The sequence below is a fragment of the Humulus lupulus genome, chromosome 5 (assembly GCF_963169125.1).
Source record: "Humulus lupulus chromosome 5, drHumLupu1.1, whole genome shotgun sequence".
NCBI classification, from domain to species: Eukaryota; Viridiplantae; Streptophyta; class Magnoliopsida; order Rosales; family Cannabaceae; genus Humulus; species Humulus lupulus.
The window spans coordinates 89265890-89290284 of NC_084797.1; the positions used below are offsets into that span (position 1 = coordinate 89265890).

Sequence of the window (24395 nt, forward strand, 5' to 3'; positions counted from 1 at the left end):
ATATATATATATATATATACATTGAAAGAGAAAGTTTTGAAGATAGTACAAGAGTTACCAAAGAAAAATAATAATGACAGTCATATTACAAAGGCCCAAAGTACAAAAAATAAAAAAGAAGAGAGCATACACCCATGGAGGGCTAGCTGGCAAATGTTATGAAATAACCACTTCAGGGCCTCCTACCGCGAGCACTCCACATGGCCGCTCGAGTGACGGCATGCTGACCAAAAGAGGAGAAATCGAAATTAGGATCCTACCTCCACACGTTGTAAAGAGCACGGTCTATGGACCTGCGCTCGGTGGTAGCCTTCTCCGCCTCCAAGGAAGCATTTCTCTCCGGCGACGACTGAAGTTCGGCCCTGAGGGCCTTGACTTCGGCCTCCAGCTGGGTAACTCTCTACTGCGACGCGGCCGCGATGGCCTTGGCCTCCTGGAGTTCACGCTCCAAGCTGGTAACCTTGTTCTGTAGCCCCTTAGTCTTGGCCCTTACTTCCTTCCTCTTTAGTAACAAGTTGGAAAATTTGGTCCGGACCCTTCACAACTTAGCCTGGGTTTCATTAAGCTCCCTCTCGGCGCACGACACGGAGAGATGGCCAGCCGAGTCGGCAAACCGCAAAGCCACAGTATAGGCCTGCACAAGAAAGTTAACAACAACAACAGTAAGTAACAAAAACAAAAAAATATATATGCATAAACACCTATACATAATAGGGCCGACGCGAGGTGCAGGGACTCACCCAAGTCATGGAGCGCCTTAGGTTCTCCCCAAGGTCCGACTGAGTCACGTTCCCAAGGCCATTCCAGTCGGATACAGGGAGGCTCGAGGCAAGTTGGGTGTATCATTGTCCATAAGACGTCGCCATCCGAGTCACCTAGGGCTCCCCATCCGTACCAGGGGCACCTGGCTGGATGAGGACAGACGACCCGCTTGTCGAAGCGGGAGGGGGCGCGGTGAAAGTAGAAAACTGAGGCTCTGGTAGATTAGAGGGGGGCTTCGCAAGGTCGGCGTAATAAGTCCCCGATGACCCAGGGTCGAGAGGAGCCTGAGGGAAGGCGTCGTAGCCCTCAGGGCCAGGGGATACATAACACCCCAGTGCGACATGCTGGTCTTGAGGTTGGAAGGTCGTGTCCTGGTCATAGGAGTCATAAGGGGGGCATCCCCCAGGGGACAAGGATCGCTGATGAGGTCCCTCGCGTTCAAGGGGGGCTTCCCCCGGCTCCTCCTCAGCCTCACCTTTGTCTGGGAAAGGCTCGGCCGGCGCAGCCATTGTCTTCTTAGACCCAGGAATCGACCACAGGAGCTTGGGGTCTGAGACCGGGGACAACTAGTGGCGGTTGAGATTTGCCACGTTGAATAAGAATGCTGCCTTCTTCATGGCAGAATCAGCATTAATGAGGTCATTCACGGCCTCCGCCTTCGACCCAATGACCGAAGGAACTGCAAACTGCTCTGCATGATCCACGCCAGTGTCAGTGCAAGCGTGAGTACAAAACAGTAAGTTCTAACAAGAAGAAAAGGAGGACCAGGGTACTTACTGGGGCTGGCGTGGAAGTCTACACGGACAGAGAGAGGACCCTCTACGAAGAAAAATTCTTGCTTCCAAGACCCCGTATTAGACACTGAGCCTTCTATCAAGGGGAGCTCATTATTGGCCTTTTGCAGATAGTAGAAGCCCTTCGACTTGGGGGATCCCATGAGGTTGTACAGGAAGTGCACCTCTTGCGCCGTAGGGGCGCGTTTAGCCAGTTCCTTGAACGCCACAAAAAGGCAACTTAGGGTCAACCAACTGTTGGGTGATAGCTGAAGGGGGGCCAGGTCGAAATAGTTAAGGACCGCTATGAAAAACGGGTGCAAGGGAATGGTGCCACCCGCCTTCAAAATGTGCTCGCTCAAGGCCACAAGGCCGGTCCTAGGGCGATCGGCCCGACATGCCTCCTGGGGAGCGTACAAGGCGTATTCTGGGGGACCACGATAGTGCTTCACAATTTCTTTCAGTTTGTTCTCGGACACATGCGACACCAGTCCAGACGCCAGTAAAGGAGCGTCATCCTGTTCCTGGATAGATACTTGTCGACGTGCCTTCGGCATATCTGCAAAATCAAAAGAAAAATGTGAGGAAGAGACAGAACACTCGACCCTCCATTTTTTCCTCCTAGCAAGAGTTTTCCATCTAGGGAGCGACGACGGAAGCGCTGAGCTAGGAAAAACCGAGGCTAGGGGCTGAGGAGAAGCGGAGGCAGCCTCACGACCGTCATCAGGCGAGGATGGGTTGGGAGGTTCGGGCGGAAGGTGTCCCTCCATAAACTCTAACTACCACTTCAATTCAAAAAGTGTCATCCTAAGGCTCGCTACATGGTCACTAAGGTCAGGGGGGGAGGTGCTCCATCTCCTCTTGACACCGAGTCAATTTCGCTCTCCACCACCCAAATTTTACGCCTAAGTTCAGCCATGTACTCAAGGTGGCGGATGTGGGCCTGCCTTAAGGAGTCATAGTCCTGGTAGGGGTTACCCTAAGGGGACTCTGAGTTTGAGGACAGGTCAATAAACTCAGCCCCCGGAGGTATGTCGGATGGGCCATCACTGGCCATGAAACCTTGTCCCGAAAGCGAAAAGGGGTTCACGTATAAATGAGGGGATGACTACAAAACACAAAGGAATAGGCTTAATATCTCCAGATGCAAACGTCATAAATGGCCCACTACAGGGTATAAAAAAGAGGGGCATGCATATGGTCAAACTCACTACAAGCTCAGGCTAAGGTATCCCATCCCGAGTAATGCTAATTTGGACCGGATGAATGTAAAAAAATATATATATATACCTCAAGCAGATATGATGGAGTGTTGTAGAGGTCGAAAGGAGGTCGAGGGCCAAAAAGCACCAAAGGGTCGAAGGTACGCGTCTGCAAGAATAGACCAGAAAGATGTGTTAGCCACCAAATAGATACCCCAAAAAATTAGCTCATATATAAAAAAAAAATGAATGATGATGAAAATGAAATGAAAAAATAAAATAAAGGAAGCTATGGCAAACGTGAGGTTGTGAGGGATTGAACCCCTTACCTCTTGAAAGAGGAAGGGTTCTCCAAACCACTAAGCCAAGGAAGTAGGGTGAAAATATTAGGCCATGCATGAAGGCCTATTTATAAGAATCAAGGTGAATAGTCTACAAGAGCACCTAAATGTCCTCTCCTAGACTGGGGGGCAAGTGTGGACGCTCAATATTCCACGCCCATAAAAGAACCAAGTCGTGTGTTAAGGTCCCTTAAAGGCCTACATGCATGCTTGAGCCACGAGACGCTCGAGGCGCGACCCTTTCACAACGACCTTGCATGCCTAAGACCGTGACTCGCGAGGTGACCTCCCGTGCCTAGATGCGTGACGCATAAGGGAGCCTCATGTACCCAGGGGGAAGTCTCGTTGGTAGGCCTCGCATGCTTAGAATCACGCCCCGCGAGACGGCCTCGCGTGCCCAGGCTCACACCCCAGCAGCCTCGGCCTCGCGTGGCCTCGCGTCTGAGCGCGCGCAGCCTCGGCCTCGCGTCCGAGCGCGCACAGCCTCACCCCAGCAGCCTCGGCCTCGAGTGGCCTCGCGTCCGAAGCAGCCTCGGCCTCGCGTGGCCTCACGTCCAAGCGCACGTAGCCTCGGCCTCGCGTGACCTCACGTCCAAGCACACGTAGCCTCGTCCGAAGTAGCCTCGGCCTCACGTGGCCTCGCGTCCGAGCGCGCGCGCAGCCTCGTCCAAAGCAGCCTTGGCCTCGCGTCCCAGCGCCCGTGGCCTCGCGTCCCAGCGTGCATTCGGCCTCGCACCCCGAGCGCTCCATGCCGTGTGAGGCGTGTACCCTTGGGAGCCACACCATCGGGTGGCCATGCGAGGGAGGCCTCGCGAAGGGGGCTCGCGAGCCGCATAGGAGCCATGCCATCAGATGGACCCCAATGCTTAAAGGCTCCGGTACGAGTCGAATGGAACGTACTTGTACGATTTAGTACTGGGTACGGCCGCTAAGACCTCGTATGTCGAGTACGGACACCCGTACCAGTGGGGTAGTGGGAGTGCTGGAATAAGAGTTGTGGTTCGTACGTCTACCGCCAGGAGTCAAAGTCGACACCACTACCTCCTGCGCCACTATGTCTGTCCCCACTCCACTGACATAAGTACGGACATGTAGTGGAGACATCCTCCTGACGCCTGCCCCTGTACTGGATGGACGGCCACAACCTCTGAAACCACTCTCCTGACAGAGTACTTATGTACCACCTGGTCCCCTGGACCACCATGTACCCAGGGTCATTAGAGCCCAATATAAAATGAACTCTAACTCCACCAGGGGGGGGGTTGGAAAATTTACTGTAGCAAGTGCTTGAGAGTGAATGAATGATTGATTTCTCCATTGTTGTTCTGTCATTGTTTTTGAGTTATTACTTAAATTTCTACAGCTTTTTCATTGACTATCTTTACTTGATAGCTTTTTCCAACTCAACTTAGTTGACGAGTTCTCACCGTCAACACATATGGTATGTTGGAAGTATTTTGACCCAAAATCGATATCAAAATTTGATTTTGCATCTTTTGGAAAAACTGGGGTTTTCCTGCCTTTCTGACAAATGAAAAGTTTTCTCCAAAAAAATTTCATTTTAGCTTTTTGATATGAAATCTTCACTGCTCGTATATTTTAATATGTTTGTCTTTTAATGCTACGAGCAGACTTTATTTTCTTCTTTGTTTATTCCTTCTATTGGTCATAGATTCTCACTTCCCCTTCTTTTTTTCCCAGATAGTCATGCAAGACTACTGAGGAGGTGAGAGGCCAATGGATGAAGACCTCTTAGCTTTATTGTTCGAGGATACCGAGAATCCTGCCCCTCCGATTTCACAAACTCATGCCCTGCACCAAGTCGTACTAATACTCCACCAAGGCGTAGGACTTGAAAACACAAAACTCCAATGGACAAAGTAAAGGAGGTGGCCCAGAGAAAAAAGAAAGACCCCCACATTGGTCGACATGCGGCCCACGCACAGACCTCTACAACACACCCTCGACTAGCTGAAGATGAAGTTTCTTAGTTGGTACTCTCTAAAGTAGTTTCCAATGTAGTGCTCAAATGGATTGTATTCCATGGTACATAGCCCCACCCAAAGTTCTCTCAAGTAGGGTGGTGGACAAATATCCACACAAAAAAAGTACGGACTCCATGGTATAACCCTGTACAAGCCTTCTCCCGACCAAAGGGCCAACGTTCCTAGAGGCGCTTATAGTGTCTGGTCGAGGTATATATCAAGGTAGGAGCAACCCTTCCTCTCCACGATTATTTCAAGAGGGTATCTAATTACTGGACATAATTCATTTTCAAATCACCCCGAATGGATATAGAGTGTTAATTACATTCTATATCCTTTATCACCTTAAGAGATGGTCCGTTCCTACTTCACACGAGATCAACTACTTGTTTGATCTTAAGTCAAAACCAAACCAAAACAACACTGGATTCTTTTATTTTTTTATCAAGAAAACTCTTACACCTTCTTGAAAGATACTACATACAAATTCAATGCAGAAAAATACTAACAACAGTATTTTCTTACGGCTGATATGGTTGTAGAGAACTTGTCATTCGCTTGTGGAGGTAAATTTATTTTCTCCTGATCCTTTGTATTCCTGGTCGATCCTTTCTTTGCTTTAAATGTCTTCTCAATAAATTTCTACAATTTAGGACCATGGTACTAACTAGTGCCTACCCAAGCCATGATCGATAGAGGTGACATTCTGGCCAGCCTTACACACAAGGAGAAAAGTGTCAAACACCTGGTGACCATGCCAACCTTCGACTGGTCAGAATTTTGTAACACCACTAGGATGCAAATGAGTCAACCAACGGGAGTACAACTACTGAAGGCACTGAGAAATAGCTCCTTGCAGATCAGCCTCAAGACATTTCACAACCCTTCAAGCATTGTGCTACAATGGTTAACAAAAGGGAGTCGAGCAAAATTCCCCGACCAGCACCAATCACTCCTTCTCATGGCAAGGGAAAATAGAAAATGCCCGAGCGCCCTGGTCGAATGGAATACTCCTCGTCGGAGGACAAAAATGGTATAAATTTCTCCTCTTCATTACTTGCACTATTGCCCATCCTTACCAATCTATTTCATAGGGTTGGAATTTTATTCCCTCAAATAGGAGCTATGATTCAAATTTATTTGAAGTAGATGATGCATATTTTAGAAGTAGCGACCAACATACGTAGTTAGGGTACTAGAATTTTTCATCTTTTTATTTCTTACTCTACTATCATATCTTTGACTTACTTGTTATCTCGTTGCAGTAATGTAGTCCTCGTAAGCCTTTGACATCTATGCTTCAATAGGTGCAACTGCCTCTACCAAAAGGTCGAGCAAAAAAGAAACAGGAGGCTCCAGTGGGGCCTCTCCAGCAAAAAGGCCAAGAACAACAGAGGCTAATGCTCCAACAAGATATGCTACCCCTCCACAATCCAAGGAAAATACTATTGGGAATTTATGGCTTTACACTTTCTTAAGCAATAATGCATAATATGAAAAGTTCAATATAACAAACCCTAGATTCTAATCAAGATCCTTGTTCAAAGTATGAATGCAATTCTTGATAATCAAATAACCATGTTCATGGTATGAATGCAAATCTTGAAAACAAAGGATTAAGTAATTAAATGATTATAAGTTGAACTTCAAAACATTTAATCATCAATAGTAACAACATAAGCATAATAAAATGACAAAATACAAGATTGGGGTTAGAGATACAACCTTTTGTATTGAGAAACTTGAATCTTAAAATTTGGGGAACTTCTAAGGTTTATACACAATACGAATATTGTTGTCCGAAATCTCTATTCTAAGACTTCCCTAATTTCTTGAAGCTTCAACCAAGTAGAATTAGATTTCGGATTGAACAAGCCTTAAAACTCATGCAAGTCAAGCAATGCTTGATGAGTTTCTTGGAGAAAACTTTGGTATTTGAGAGCTATAGAGAGAGGTTAGAGAGATTGGAGAGAGTGATCAAGTCTTCCAAAACTCTATGAGAACACTTTCATAATGTAGGAATTGTCATTAGATCTAATCAATAGGATTAGATATAATTAACTTGTAATTTGGAGCTTACGTTACGTGTTTGTACAGACACGTCAGACGATACATTGCCTACATGTTGGATATGTATCGCTTGCCAAGCGATATGTTGCCTACTATCAAATGATGTATTGCCAGCTGGAGCTTTTGAGACCCTTCGCATATAGGCGATGCAACACCTCTTAGGAGGCGATGCATCACCACCCCCACTAACTTTTAACCCTTCAAATTGTCCTATAATTATTCCAAATTCTACAAAACTTTTTGGGGATCCTTAAATACTTCCATGTATCACTTTAGACCCATAAAAGTTACTTTTAGATGCGTAATACACAATCTCATGTTTTCACTTCAACTTAATTGAAAATTGTTAAGTGTTTCGCACCTCAATGTGTAAACATCTTAACCATTATGTTTAAAAAATCTCGGCAAATACTCCTGTAACACTCTAAGTTGCTAATAAGGTTTATGATCTTGATTAGCGCGCCTGGAGGGCAATAAGTGAATTTATATGCTAATATGTGAATTTAAATGAATATGTGATTAGAATGCATGTTTAGGTGGTATAAATATGCATGTGGGCCCCGTTTGCATGATAGGGGTAAATTGGTAATTTTAGCCCGTTGAGGGCATAAATGTGATAATTGTATTATGTGGTTTGAACCACATGGGTGTGGTGATATTAATGTGATGCACGTGCCGAGACGGTCCTAGAGAGCAAGATAACTCAAAAGTCACAACGGGATTCTATACCCGGCTCGGGAGGAGCCTAGGGGTACTTTGGGGAAATTTCATGAGTTGGGTTGTGAGTTTGTGGTTAATGGTTATTGGTGATTAGGTAACCTGAGTAACCATTAGTAACTGCTGAGAGTAATAAGTTTGGATGGAAAATGGTAGAATTGTAATATAAGTGAAAGGACAAGAGTGCCCTTGAGGCTTAGTTAGAAGAGGAATTAGATGGAAGGGTAAGATGGTATTTTGGCAAGGATTCAGATAACTTCAGCTGAGAAGAGAAGTCATTCACGTTTTAACACTTAGGTATATTTTGTTTTGGCTGAAAGTTTGAGGAGAAAACTAGAAAGAAAGGAAAGGAAGAAGGGAGCTGAAACTTGAGGGATCTAGGAGGAGAATCAAGTGGTTGGAGGCAATTAAACTTGATCATAAACCAAGACTTTTCTGAGGTAAGGATTTATCTCTGTTTTGTTAAGTTTCTAAGCTTGATTTTCTTAGAGTGTTAGTATGAAAATTGAAAGTTGATGTGTGGCTGTTTGGTGGATTCTTGGGGATGAAGCTTGCTTAGATTCAGTTTGGGAATAAGGGGGGTTTGCATGGAGCTGGACTTGGAGAAGACTCAGGGGCGAATTTCTACATGAGGCAAGGGTTTATGCATCTCTGTTATGTATTAGTTGTTGTGAATCAAGTTGGTGGTTTGTTAGTTTAAGTTTCATAAAGTTTCAAGCCAATTGGTGAATTGGGGATTTGATTGTGTGTTTGGGTATATTGTTGATGTTTATGAGTTGTTAGATGGTCTATGTGGGGTTTTGAATTGATTTTGGGGCTTAGGTACTTGCTTGGGATGATTTGGAGTGGTTTTAGCTCGGGGAAAACGCAGGGAAAAACCCAGAAATCTGGGTTCGCGAAGGAGCGTCGCGGCCCACCGCGAACCCAGGGCCTGGTAAAGCGCCTGGGACAACATGGCCATAAGTGTTTAGCCCATTGGTGGCCTGGATATATGCTAAGTGTTTTTTGTGTATATGTTATCTGCTTGTGAGGGTTTTCTTGCTGGGCTTCGGCTCACGGGTGCTCTGTGGTGCAGGTAAGGGCAAGGGAAAAGTCAACCATCCATGAGTATGGAGAGCGTGAAGCGGCGTGTACATGTTTGGTCTGCCTGGCTGCCACGGCCAGTGGTTTTGGGAGATGGTTGTATTAAAACTTAGATTTTCTCGTTTAGTCGACTCAAACTTGTAAATTATATGTTGTAAATATTTCTAAACAGTATATTGGGATCCCAAGTGCCAAACACTCAATGTTTTGTAGTAAATGGAATTGTTTTCAAAGTTTATTTCACTGTTTATGATTTAATTACACTTTTGACCTAAAAACCTCGATTAGCGAGTTAACTGCACGTTTAAAACTCACTTAGTAACGGCTCTAAGGAAGTAGGGCGTTACAACTTGGTATCAGAGCGAGCCAAGGTTTATTGGTTCTGGAGATTGACCAAACATGTACGCTCGCTGTTAGTGACAAGCTCGACTTAGGGTTGGTTGGTATGAATGATTGATATGCTTAAATACGTGTTTAAATGCCCTGTTTGCCTGCTTGTTGATATGGAGCATGATGAACGAGTTGACATATGCATGAGATACTGATAGGGCCTGGCCCTTGACTATTGCATGATGAGATTAAAGCATGTTGAGTGTATGTGGTTAACTGCCTAGATTGAATCGATATGTTATATCTATTTATTGGCTTGTATGAAGCATGATGAGTGTGGATATACTTAGTTGTGATAAAATTTGGTAGCCGAATGCATGGCATTGTGGATTTGGCCTAATATGCTTTGTGTGTGCATGATAACTGTGATTATTTGGATTTAATTGTGGGTTGGTTCAGAGTGTGAACCCCGGGGTTGAGGAGTTTGGTCGGCAGTGGAAGATGAATTCAAGTTGTTTGTGCCTAGGATGGTTAAGTGGACTTGGTGTTGTTTTGTAGGGGGATTCTAGATAATAGTTGGAGTTAAACACCTCCATCTACCCCTGAAAGCCGCATCAGATTATTGCTAGTGTGTGAGCAAGCTGTGGAGTTTAATAGTTGAGACGGGACAGAGGAATAACAGACTTCTCTAGGAAAGAGCTGCTTTATGTGCTTCGATAGTAAGGTTACCAGTGTTGGGTTATTGTGAGGATAAGGACAGACAAGGTTATTATGTGGAAGGCCTAAAGGGTGTTATTCTTTGATTTTGAGGGAAATTTAGGTTGATAAAGAATTGGACAGTGGATGGGCAAAGTTAATTCCACCCTTGGTTAAGAGGATGAGAGATCATGATTAAAGGGTTGTGTTAAATAATGTGGCAGAGGGATGCCTGGAAATGATACTCGGGCTGAGATATTGGCATGATGGGTTGGAAAGAACTCAGACGGTGAATTGATAGAAGAAGTTGTAAAGACATGGTTTGAACTGTGGAGACTGGTGGGCTTATAAGCTTGGTTTGGAATGATAGGGTAACAACAGTGTGAATCAATGGGTTTCGTGAATTGGGTAATTCATTTTGGAAAATTGATACTGACGGATGTAGCTGGAAATGATGATGATCCATTTAAGGATTGAACTCTGGAATAGTCCAAAGTGTTTGGGCCGCTTCAACGTAAGAACTTATCGTCTGTATGTGGGTGGCGGAGAGGGTCATGTTGTTCAAAGAACCAAGAAAAGATGTATAGAGCATGAGTGCCAGAGCTGCAAATAGCAGTGCTTCCTTTAATGGAGTTTAGTAAGGATAGATTCTTGGTAATCGAGGCAGAAGAACCCTAGATAGTTCTGTGGCTCCTGGTGTTGCCAGAAAGGGGGGGAAAACTGATTGATAAGATAGTCATCAGGATAGTGATGGAAACCAGTGAAGTTATCTACTATGCATCAGAGGTAAGAGATGCCCCTGGGAGGGTGTCAGGTGAGAGCATGACTGCTACATAGAATGACTCGGTATGTTAGGATTGATTTTCCATGGCTAGGGGATGGAAGACTGGAATGCCTTGTTACATTTGAAGTTGAGGCTAGTTTTTCGGAGTTGACTGGTTAACTGGAAGTTTACGTTTCTGGTTATATATAACGGGCTGGAAGAGTTCGATACTGAGAGTGTGTTAAGAAAGAATTGGACACAAGGTATATCTTTCAAGATACTTTGCGAGGGGCTGGAAATATTAAGAAGAATTAGGAATTTCTGGAAGAGGAATTGGGGCACCGGTAATAAAGGAGCTCGTGGTGAGAGCAATAGAGCTCGTCATATGTAAGTCTTGGCATGAGTCAGAATGGGAATAAATTTGTTAAGAAACAACTATGGATAATGGAGAAAATCGATTGGACTACTTTGGTTGGACGGTATAGCAACTAAGCTGACTAGTAGGGGTTCAGATAGGTGTACAAGGGAGGACTGGGCACGCTCCATAACTTAGCTACATATAGGCTCGGTATCAGGGATACTATGAAAGATGATAATATTTTGACAAGGAAAAAAAAACTACTGAAGTAGTTGGGGAATTTTGATCTTGGGGTGAATCAGTTAGGGCATCACATTGTGGAAATTGTTAGTAGCATTTGATATGGATAAAGAGATTAGATGCCCAGATACTAGACAGGATAATGTCTCCAGGAGTTGATCTACGGTCTGGTTATCACCAGTTGGGGGTCAAGGAGAGAGACATTTCAGGAATCACTACTTATACGGGGTAGGGTGTGATGGATTGGTAACAAAGGTTCTTAATCGATTTAAGTGTTAGCGGCTCAGGTGAGTTCTACAGGTAGAAGGTATAGGAAGTGCACGGACAATCTCCTTCAAGGTTTAGAGACGGTATGAGGAACTGCTCCAAGTCAGAAGTAAAAAGCGGACGACTGCGCTAAGGATATTAGCACTAAAGAAGCAGGGTCACAGGGGAAGCTCCATGAGGTGTCAGTTGGGTCTTGTCAGGGATATTCAAAGTAATGCTACAAGAAGAAGAGAGGACAGGTGTGTCGAGGTTTGGTCTGAAGCCACAGGGAAGCTACTTAAGAACGTCTGAAGGATAGAGAGCACAACAAGAATGGCAAACGCATCATCCACTACACAAGTGTCTTCGCAGAAGCCTACTCCAAAGATTGGGGGAAAACATCAGAACTTGAAGACAGACTGGATGGGCAGTGTTAGATCAGGAGTTCAAAGGACACACTAAGAATTGATTAGCGCTTGGTAAAGCGGGAATATGCGTGTTTTGGGTTGAATAAACTGTTACAGTGTGAAGAAGCTAACTTTTGGTGAAAGTAGGAAACTGTAGGGGGGTACATCACAGGTTGGGGCACACCCAGGCTTAAACTGATGAGAGGATGGATTAAGCCTTGTGGAAGGTAAAGTGAGAATATGGTAAATTGGCTTGATTAAATGAGTAGGCAGAGTACGCACCGTAAACGGTAATGAGTATTTGGTCATTCGTAAGAAAGGTAACACTGAGACCCAGATTTAGTGAAAAGTAACAGATGGGTGATTGGTGTTTGAAATCCTCTACGGTACAGGGGGAAATTTAGTTAGAGGCAGAACTCCTAACTGGGAGACGTGTGTCAGTCAAAGAATTATGCCATAGATTGGAATGGGGTGGACAAGGAAACGACTGAGGTAGGTGTTGTGTTAGTATGTAATGATAAGTAGGAGAGCATCACTGAACTATGGAGTTCAAATTGTTGGCTTTGGTTGAAATGGGGAGGAACCCTGTCAAGGTGGTATAAGTTGGGATACCAGGATCGGATGAAAGATCTAAGGAGAACTTGGCATAGAAATAAGAATTCTGAATGGATATCACTCCACCTCCTAGGGTATGTTGTACCGGGAGGGCTGAGCGGGTGACAGAATTTAGTGTCTTCCTTTGGACACGGGAGGGTAAAGTGATGTGGTGGTGTGTCACAGGAGTAGACCACATTAGGCTATAAGCAAGATGTTTGGACATGAAAAGTTTTAACTCAGCTGAATGAGTTAAGGTAACTGGTTCAGGTGAACTGGTAACAGGGTAGAACGTCAATGGTACTGGATTGAGACCCTATAATATTCTAAGTTTTGGAAAGGAACTAGAGAACAAAGAGAACAGAGTGGGAACCTGGAATTATCAGTTGATTGCAAATGGAATAGCAGACTGAAAGCTTAACAGATATCTTAAGGAGTTAAGCGTTGGGTATGCGAATACTTGAGATGTTAAGAAAGTGTAATCCTTGATTAGTGAGTCCTGGTGACAAATAATGACGTCTAGATAAGGTAACACGAATATAGGATATGGTAAGAGGTGAAAGACAGTGAATACTACAGTTTAGTATTGGTTCAGAGGGAAAGCCAAAGAGGTTGATGGAATTCTTAAGGCAGGAGTGTCTTTCTATCTAGAAGAATAAAAGAACTTGTACATTGTTAAATTTTGGAAAATAAAGCTCTGGGATAAGAGATTTGCGTCTCTCTAAGTAAGAGCAGACAAGAAATAGAATGGTGTTTAGAGAAAGAAAGGGGAGTTCTGACTCCTGATTCAACATAAATTCTGAAGTTGTACCAAGGGTTAGGCCAGAGGCCTATAAATTGATCTCACCCTAGTAGGGGTGATGGCTTATGGATATTTCTGGAATAAGACAATGTGGTGGTCATTGTGAGCTAAGCAGACCTTGAAGTTTCAGCGGGGTTATGGTGTAGGCAGAGGGCTTACGAAAATATGGCTATTAGACAAGATCTTGCGGAACAAGATTGTTACTCTTGTAAGAATGTAGTTGAGGAATAGAGTAAAAGCGATGGACTTTGAAAGTTATAGTAAGAGGTATGAGGTGTATTGTCTTGCGGAGCAAGACCATCGCCTTGGTTAAAGTGTTGTGGGGGAACAGCAAGGTTGAAGAGGCGACATGGGAGCTTGAGTCCGATATACGGGAGCGGCATCCCGAGTTGTTCAAATAATTTCGAGGGCGAAATTCTTGTAAGGAGGGGATAATTGTAACACCCTAAGTTACTAATAAGGTTTAGGACCTTGATTAGCGCGCCTGGATGGCAATAAGTGAATTAATATGCTAATATGTGAATTTAAATGAATATGTGATTAGAATGCATGTTTAGGTGGTATAAATATGCATGTGGGCCCCGTTTGCATGATAGGGGTAAATTGGTAATTTTAGCCCGTTGAGGGCATAAATGTGATAATTGTATTATGTGGTTTGAACCACATGGGTGTGGTGATATTAATGTGATGCACGTGCCGAGACGGTCCTAGAGAGCTAGATAACTCAAAAGTCACAACAGGAATCTATACCCGGCTAGGGAGGAGCCTAGGGGTACTTTGGGGAAATTTCATGAGTTGGGTTGTGAGTTTGTGGTTAATGGTTATTGGTGATTAGGTAACCTGAGTAACCATTAGTAACTGCTGAGAGTAATAAGTTTGGATGGAAAATGATAGAATTGTAATATAAGTGAAAGGACAAGAGTGCCCTTGAGGCTTAGTTAGAAGAGGAATTAGATGGAAGGGTAAGATGGTCTTTTGGCAAGGATTTAGAGAACTTCAGCTGAGAAGAGAAGTCATTCACGTTTTAACACTTAGGTATATTTTGTTTTGGCTGAAAGTTTGAGGAGAAAACTAGAAAGAAAGGAAAGGAAGAAGGGAGCTGAAACTTGAGGGATCTAGGAGGAGAATCAAGTGGTTGGAGGCAATTAAACTTGATCATAAACCAAGACTTTTCTGAGGTAAGGATTTATCTCTGTTTTGTTAAGTTTCTAAGCTTGATTTTCTTAGAGTGTTAGTATGAAAATTGAAAGTTGATGTGTGGCTGTTTGGTGGATTCTTGGGGATGAAGCTTGCTTAGATTCAGTTTGGGAATAAGGGGGGTTTGCTTGGAGCTGGACTTGGAGAAGACTCAGGGGCGAATTTCTACATGAGGCAAGGGTTTATGCATCTCTGTTATGTATTAGTTGTTGTGAATCAAGTTGGTGGTTTGTTAGTTTAAGTTTCATAAAGTTTCAAGCCAATTGGTGAATTGGGGATTTGATTGTGTGTTTGGGTTTATTGTTGATGTTTATGAGTTGTTAGATGGTCTATGTGGGGTTTTGAATTGATTTTGGGGCTTAGGTACTTGCTTGGGATGATTTGGAGTGGTTTTAGCTTGGGGAAAACCCAGGGAAAAACCCAGAAATCTGGGTTCACGAAGGAGCGCCGCGACCCTCTTCTTAGGCGCCACGGCGCGAGGCTGTTTCTGGGCAGGGGAAAGTTCTCTGACTTGCTGGGCGTCGCGGCCCTCTAGGGCAGCGCCGTGGCGCTAGGCCAGTTTCAGGGCATAGAAATTTTGCAATTTTGAAATTTTGCTCCGGGGGTTCGGGGGATGTTTCCGATGAATTGTTTTAGGAATTTGGGGATTCCAAGAGTGTGGGATTGGTCCCGGGAAGTGGTTTTGGATTGATTAGTAATAAAGGATGTTTTATATGTGTTGTGACTAGGTCTTTGGAGAGGCTCGGGTTAGAGGACCGTGCTCGCGGCTTTGGGGCATCGGAAACTCGGGATACAGGTAAGAAAACCACTGTTCCCACAGAGCCTGTATGCAGGGCTGAGCACAATATGTTTGAATTGCAGGGTGTAGCCCTTTGGTTGAATTTGTTAGTACTTAGTATATGTTTGTTATGCTATGATTACGATTATGTGAATGTTCGGCGAGATCTGGGAACGGCGCAGGCCGAGGTCGGCATCGGCCGGGAACAGGAAAGGGCTGGGAACGGCGTTGGGCACATTGAGTGCTAAGCCGAGTACGGCAAGGGGCCGGGAGCAGCATTGAGCACGTGGGGTGCAAGTTGCCAGGGTGAGTCCCTAAAGGATACCTGGGATATCCTCACGGTGTGGATCGTGAACCCAGGGCCTGGTAAAGCGCCTGGGACGGCATGGCTGTAAGTGTTTAGCCCATTGGTGGCCTGGATATATGCTAAGTGTTTGTTGTATATGTTATCTGCTTGTGAGGGTTTTCTTGCTGGGCTTCGGCTCACGGGTGCTCTATGGTGCAGGTAAGGGCAAGGGAAAAGTCAACCGTCCATGAGTATGGAGAGCGTGAAGCGGCGTGTATATGTTTGGTTTGCCTGGCTGCCGTGGCCAGTGGTTTTGGGAGATGGTTGTATTAAAACTTAGATTTTGTCATTTAGTCGACTCAAACTTGTAAATTATATGTTGTAAATATTTCTAAACAGTATCTTGGGATCCCAAGTGCCAAACACTCAACGTTTTGTAGTAAATGAAATTGTTTTCAAAGTTTATTTCACTGTTTATGATTTAATTACACTTTTGACCTAAAAACCTCGATTAGCGAGTTAACTGCACGTTTAAAACTCACTTAGTAACGACTCTAAGGAGGTAGGGCGTTACAACTCCTCCGCCATCTCCTCAACAAGAATCATTATATGACTAGACTGACGTCTCCAGTGTTGCTGAGATGTTGAGCAACGCTACTATCTCAGCCATCGACATGCTCAACACAGTAGTAAGACACCATCTAAGAAAATAGGCATTTCCCATCCTCCCTACTCTCAGGCCCGACCAGGTTCTTGGTCGATGCCTTAAGGAGTTTCTCAATGTAAGTATCCTAATCACTTTTCATTACTGTCAATTTTTTCATACATTATGTATTCACTTTCATCACAAGCTTGTATAATTATCTGATTGTAGTCTTTACTGGCCTTCAACAATGGTTGGAGGAGTGTTAATGAAGTGCACGACAATCTTATGGAGGAGTGAAAGCAATCAATCACTGAGAAGAAAACTGCAGCTGATACGATCAATGCTCTGACTGACGATTTGAAGTAGTCGAATGAGGAGGTAACAAAGTCAAAGGAGTACCTGGACAAGGCAAACCATTCAGTAGGAAAATATAAAAAAAAACTTGCCAATGCGAACCACGATGAGGTGGTAAAGTTGGACAAGGATCTGATAGATATCAGAGAAGAGTCGAGCGTCCTTGGGAAGAAAGTAGAAATGCTCGAGCAGACCAATCAGAGCAACTTGGAGCAGTTCCAGGGAGCGGTGTTTTATTGCTTCTACATGTTCTGGAAGAGTAATAAAAATTCCAACTTTGATTATCTTCTTGAGCAGGAAGAAATCGAGAAATGTGCTGCTTGCTTAGCCGAAGAGAACAACCCTCCTGCTTCTTGAGAGATCTCTCTAGCCACATCCATTGATGGAGTAGACGATGCTAATACTGTCACTAACTAGCGAGATGAATAAACTTGGCCTGCCCAATCACTTTCACTTGTAATAACTTAGTTTCTTTTTCCAACAAACGAACAACCTGTTCGTGGTGTTGAGACAATACACTGCCTAATGAAGTTCCTCTTTTTATTTACTAAATACATCCTAGCTGTACTGCTCGCGGTGTAAAGACATTCTATTTGGTATTATAATTTTCAAGATTAAAACACCTGCTTGTATGGCCGAACCTAGCACAAGACTTTACTAATTACACCCATGTGTTTACATATTTTCATATGGTTTGCTTATACTTTGTGTCTCATGTGCCTCCCAAGTGATCGAGGGGCTAAATGTTACTGGTCACTTGCCATAGACTATACGTATTCGAACGTATAACATGTAAATAAATATAAATATAGTAGAAAAACGCATTAAAGAGAAAATACTTGTATAAAAAATATAATAGTTGGCAAGAATAACTGGCTGCGCACAGTTCCTTTTATTTCTCGTAAAAAATGAATGATATTTGTGTCTATATGAGTAACCATATTGGTCTTACAGTTTAAGCGACTATCCAAATATATGACTAGCCCTTGTTCAAAACTAGTAAATAAAAAATGTTTACATACAATCCACCCTTTGAAACATAAATGTTTATTTATAGTACTTGCGTAGGTGTTCTCCATAGCGGAGAATGAAATCTCCATTTAATTGAGCAAGTTTATACGTTCCTGGCTAAAGAAATTCTTCAACTAGATAAGGACCTACCCAATTTGGTACAAGAACTCTAGCAGTATGGTCACAAGTATTGAGAAAATCTCGTCGAAGTACTAAATTGCCAACATCAAATTTCTTTCGCGTACTTTAGAGTTAAAATATCGAGCAACTTTTTGTTAGTGAGTTGCTACTCATAGTTGGGCTTTTTCTCGGCATTCTTTAATCAAGTCTAATGATTCAGCCAGCAATTGGTGGTTGTATTTTGATCGTGTGTTAGCCTCCTGTGTGATGGTGGATCTATTTCAACTGGTAGTAAGGCCTCTGACCCATATGCTGTTAGGAATGGTGTATGGCCAATGGCTATTCGATGTGTTGTTCTATACAACCAAAGTACTTCAGGCAATTCTTCTTGTCTATTTGAGTCTTTTCTTTAGGGTATCCTTCAGTGTCATGTTTATAGCTTCAACTTATCTATTTTCTTGTGGATGAGAAACTAAAGAGAAGCTTTTTGTAATTCCATGTCGTTCGCAAAAGTTAGTGAAGAGGTCGCTATCAAATTGTGTGTTATTGTCTGCGCTATCTTCTTAGGTAATCCATAGTGACAAATGATGTTTTTAACCATGAAGTCAAGAACTTTCTTTGATGTAATGGCTCGAACGGTTCAACTTCTCTCAATTTAGTGAAGTAGTCGACAGCTACAATTGCGTACTTTACACCACCATTTATTGTTGGTAAAGCCCCGGTCAGATCTATCCCCCAAACAGCAAATAGCCAAGCGCTTTTCATCTGTTTTAATATATTAGGAGTTGCTCGAGGTATCTTGGAGAATCATTGGCACATGTCACATTTACGTACATACTCCATTGCATCCTCGATCATAGTTGGCCAGAAATACCCTTGTCCTAAAACATTTTTTGGAAAGACTCTGCTCCCCAACGTCACCACAAAACCTTTCGTTTACTTCCTGTAAATGTTCTTTGGATTGTTCCTTGGTGATACACCTTAACAATGGCAGCGAAAACCCACGTCATTATAGGATTCCATCGACTCATATAAATCGAGCAAATTGCCTCTGAAGTCTTTTTGATTTGTTCTAATCAATAAGAAATATCCCCTTTTCGAGGTATTGTATGATGGGAGTCATCCAAGTATCGACGACGTTATTAACCATGGCAGACTCTTTCTCTTGTATTCTAGGAGCTGCTAGATGTTCGACCAGAACAATGTTAAGTGTATCAGCCTCTTTTGCACTAGCTAATTTTTCCTAGCCATCTGCATTTGAGTTCTGGTCGTGAGGTACCTGTTGTAAAGTATACATACTAAATTGTGCCAATAATTCTTTAGCTATGTTTGGATAGGCGACTGTTTAACCTAAAATTGAACATGGCGATGTGGCATTTGAAGAGGACACCTGGTAGTAATCGACATCCAATTCTGAGAGTTGGTCGAGATATGGTATCCGTTTGAGTAGGCTTCTTCAGCATGAAGGCAACCCACCAAGTTTTCTAATCGAAGGGAATGAACCTGGTACCTTCTTATGGAGCTGCTTAAAGAGAATCATGCTCGAAGAACAAGTCATTCCACCGAATGATCCGGATTTCACGAGATATTATGAAATATCAAAAGATATTTATGTAACCGATATTTGCATGTATTTTTCCAGTATTATTTGAACTTGTAATTATTTGTAACAATCTCACACTACACGTGTAGGGCCTAGATCATATTTTAAGGCCCATGGAACACTAAGAGACTATAAATAGAGACCCCTCACAATCATTATGAAAAAGTTTCAGATTCACACTTTACATACAAACTCCCTGTTGAATTGTATTCTTTCTCAAGCATAGGAAACTCAGTTGAACCTTGTTCATCTTGATCTTGAGTCTAAGACTTTCTTGATTAATAAAAGTGTAAGTGGACGTAGGTCATTACCAACTCTTGGGGTCGAACCACTATAAATTTTATGTGTCGTTTTATTTGATTTCAACTCATTAAATTCATTTATGTCGTTCATATTGACTCAGTGTCATTGACCAAAACGCTGGTCTACAGTGACCATCTTTAATCCTTGAGCTTGATATTCTCCTAGTATTTTATTCACCACTAGTTGTGAATCACTATATATTTCAAGAGATCGGGCAATCGCGTCATTTGCTAGTCGTAGTCCCGTGAGCAGTGCTTCGTACTTCGCTTCATTGTTTGATGCAGCAAAGCCAAACCTAAGTGCATAATGGAAATGGTGTCCCTCTGGAGTGATCAGAATTAAACCTGCTCTGGAGTTATGTTCATTTGATTATCCATCAACGAATAGCCTCCAGGTTGGGTTTTCTTCTTTTGACTCTTTACCTATGATCGCCTGCTCAGTGATTGGCAGACCTATTAATTGTGCTACAAAATCAGCCAGTGCTAGCCCTTTTTTGCTGATCCTAGCTAGTAGGTAATCTTGAATTAGCCCCACTCTATAGCCAACTTAAGTAGTTGACAAATAACATCTAGTTTTTGCAACACCTGTTGAAAAGGTTGGTCAGTTAGTACTGTTATTGGGTGAGCTTGAAAGCACGGCCGTAGCTTTTGAGATGCCAGCAACAAAAAGTAGGTCAATTTTTTGATGGCTAGATACCTTGATTCTGCCCCAACCAGCCATTTACTAATACAATAAACTACACTCTGGACCTTATTTTCTTCTCTGATCAAGACTGTGCTAGTAGCGTACTACATGACTACTAGGTAAACGAACAAAGTCTCTCCTTCGATTGGTTTGGATAAAATTGGAGGTTGCGCCATATTTTTTTCAATAGCTTGGAAATCCTGCTAGCATTCTTCAGTCAACTCGAATTCTTGCTACCCCTCAATAGATTAAAAAATGGGACACACTTTTCTGTTGATTTTGAAATGAATCTATTGAGAGAAGCTTGAGAGAGAAAGTTATTTTCAGAGAGAGAGAGGTGAGTGATCAAGTCACCAATTAACTCAAATGAACATTTTAAATAGAATTGGATCCACATTATACTCAACCAATGAGATTCAAGCATTTTAATTGGAATTTTGGAGCCAAAACACGTCACTTTACAAACACATACAAACGGCCAGAGGTGACGCATCGTCGACGCCTATGTTTTGACACTCCAAAATTTGTCTCAAAACATCCCCAAATGCTCACAATATTTTTCGGTACTCTCATATACTCCAAAGAAACACTTTGGAACCAAAAAGATGATTTATAAATGCATATACTGAAATTCAACTCTTACATGTTGAATTTTGTGAAATCGTTATGGGTTTTGTACCTCTTTGTGCCTAACCAATTTCACCATGTATTTAACCAATCACAACACTATCTACCTCTGCTCAATTTGGGAAACACCTTATTTGGTGACTTGATCACCTAATTGGGCATTTAGTTGATTAATACCTCGTTGAACCTCTCTTTATGTGCATTAAGGATGCTTGAGGAAATGATAATTGTACTATCACCACTTTGTTTTGCCTATGTAATCGAAGAGTTATAGCATTCCCTCGCATCCCTTTGGTTCCCAAATATACATCTTATTCCTGAATCAGTTGGAAAGTTCATGAAAAATGACATACGAATGTAACTGCTCGCAACTCCCGAATGAGTGGCTGCTGGAATTCGATCACCGTGCCTTTCTCTTCGATCATGCAACGCATTCCTCAAATTTTCTTCTTTGCACCTTTTTTCTGACCCTCCTAAGCAGTAAAACACATTAGCATTTCTTAGTCGCCCCCCTACATTTTGATTCTCTTTTCAGTTGTTCATAGGTGGGAGCACCTATTGTCCTCACCCCTGCTCATCATGTCGACCAGCATCTCTCCTTTGATTTCTATAGTACTTTGATTCTTCCTTATTATAGTCACGTCTGTCCCTGTACTTAGACCGATTTGTATGTGACCGACTATATATGTTGTCTCCTTCTCTACGAATGAGGCTGTCACGATAAACATGTGGTTGCATTTGTGGCCTGCACTGGTCTCTAGGTCATGGGGCATTATTATGCCGTGGGGGACCTCCGACCGCAAAGACTATGTCAGGTTGCTTCCTGTTTCCAAGATGGATATTTTTTTACTCCCTTCTAGGAAGAACTTATTCATCAGTCACCAGGCATCTTGGGCTTCGAGGATGCTGCTCATCCCTGTTTTTCCTTGAAAGCTGCTCACTTTGTCGAGCAAAGCATTAGGGTGGACGCTGCTCATCTTGTCTGCCAGATTTTTTATATTGGTTTTTCTGTCAAGTAGCTTGAGGTTGTTCTGGGTGCTGCGGATCCTGAGGTGGTGGATGATTTTGAGGCAGCTCAGGTTGTTGTGGTTTCTATGCAGGTCGATATCCCTGATTCAGCTAAATAGCAACTTCTAGGGTAGCGGTGGCATGCCTCTGTTGACAGTCCATGTCCGCTTGTCTGATATTTAGTTCTTGCTTCTGCATGTCAATTTCAATCTATTGCATGATCATTGATTCAGCTACATTCTCCTGGTTATCTTTAGAAGTGTCTAACTCATCCTGCAACATTCCAAACACTGCTCGCATGGTTTCAACATCCATCTCGTCGCTTTCATATTCTAAATGCACCTGCGGTTCTTCTTCAACAACTCCAGAGGGAGGAGGTAGAGGTGGTTCCTATAGGCCCTTAGATGTTTGGCCTACTTGTTGGCTTTGGGTCTTCTTAGGAGGCATGCTTGCTTAGTTAAATGTTGACCGTAGGTATCTTTGAGTTCAACTCTCAATGAAAGCACCAAAATGTTGACCATCGATCTAGCCCACGGCACTAAGTTAATTAAACAATATGAAATGAGAACAAAACTTTAAAAATATAAATGACACAAGATTTTTATAGTGGTTTAGCCCCATAATGGTAATAACCTATATCAACTTTATTACTTTTATTTATGAAGAAGTCTAAAACCCCCAATTAGATTAATAGAATCAAACGGTTTTGTGAGTTTGAGAGAATACAAGATTTGTGTATAAAAGCATCTAAACAGAAAATTCTCAAGAGATTAAAGAATTACAGTGTACCAAAATAATGATTCACTAGGACCTCTACTTATAGGATTAGGAATATACATAAATGGGTTGTTGGCCTTACACGATTTACGTAATAAATATTGATAAAATACTATAAGAAAAATAAATATCTAGTTTTACCTAACTCTGAGCGTTCTTTGTGTATTATCCGACAAGCTCTGATCGTGTATGTACTGACTATTGGGATTAGTGCACTTTAAAGCATATGTATTGAGCATCGTTTTATGAAATAAATAATTGAAATGAATTTTCAGCATATATTTATTGTTTATATTGATAGAATAATTTTATATGAATATCAGAAAATTCTCAAATTCGTTATTGTGACTACAATCTTGTATTGGTATGAGAGGATTATGATTGTAGGAAACGAATTTAAATAGTTTGCACTAAAACAAATTTATAGGGAATCTTTAGATTAAATATTGTAAGTACGTTTCACTAGTATTATAAATACATTTAATCAAGATCCAGATTACTAATGGGGTAGGACATCTTACTGGAGGTACTTTGTATAATGTGGTATACATGAACGACACCCGATATGTTATTAATACTTAATAATATCATTTACTTTATAATTATTAATTAAACATATCAATTAGGTGATCATATACAAATTGATCTTAATTCTGAAGTTATTATTAACTCATGTTTATGTCATATGAGTTCTTTGATTAACTCGTTATGGTTTGTCAAAATGATCAAGCTGAATTTTTTTTGTTTTGGGAACTGATTGATGTAAATGGTTGGGCACATAATATACAGATATGGAATCTATACACTTCTGAGTGGAATTGAATAATTGTTCTCTTAAGGGATGACTTTTGGAACTGAAAGGTTATTGAGCTCAAATTCATAAATCAGTTGATGAATTAACCTTCACTAGTAATGTTAATGGTACTTAACGAAACAAGATATAATTAAAGATGTTAAATGGTAATTTATTCATACTCTAATTATGAACCATTAATTGAGGATTGAATTGTATGTAGTGATTAAATCGATGAACATTTTTTATACTTAAAAATACTCAATAAATATATGTCTATAATTACAAGATTGTAGTCTCATATTTTTAGTAGAATAATATTGAGATTAATAAATTAAGGTTATTAAATTAAAGAGTTTTAATTAAGAATCTAAATTTATTGGAGCTTGAAATAATAGGTCCATAGGTCCCCGAGATGACTTTATACATAGTATTCAAGTTAACAGTTGAAATTGGGAAAATCTAGGAAATGACATATTTGGAAGAAATTTGTTCTCCATGGCCAAATATGTAATTCAGAAAATTATTTAATTAATATATAAATTTTCGAAATCGGTATTTAAAGATAATTCGTTTGAATTAATTAGTTTTATTTATATAAATAATTTGAAAGGATATTTATGATAATTCAAATTGGATTTGAATTTGAAATGATATTTATGCTTTAATTAAGCTTATAAGATAAGTTATCATATTTAGATATTTTTTATAAATAATTATTAAATAAAAATGGTTGGAACACAACCCTAAAATCATGGATGTGTTACACGCCAACTACTGGTCCAAGAATGGAACTTGGATATTTCTTTATTTATGAAATAATTGATTTATAATTTGAA

The 24395-nt window shown here is 41.7% G+C and overlaps 1 long non-coding RNA gene across 1 annotated transcript; it reads left to right on the top strand.

Moving 5' to 3' along the window:
• Nucleotides 1-572: 572 nt before the first annotated feature.
• Nucleotides 573-23204, top strand: LOC133777508 (uncharacterized). Its single transcript, XR_009868623.1, has 4 exons — nt 573-5629; nt 5717-6096; nt 6329-16412; nt 16505-23204. It is a non-coding gene; the product is annotated as an uncharacterized LOC133777508 (long non-coding RNA).
• The last annotated feature ends 1191 nt before the right edge of the window (nt 23205-24395 follow it).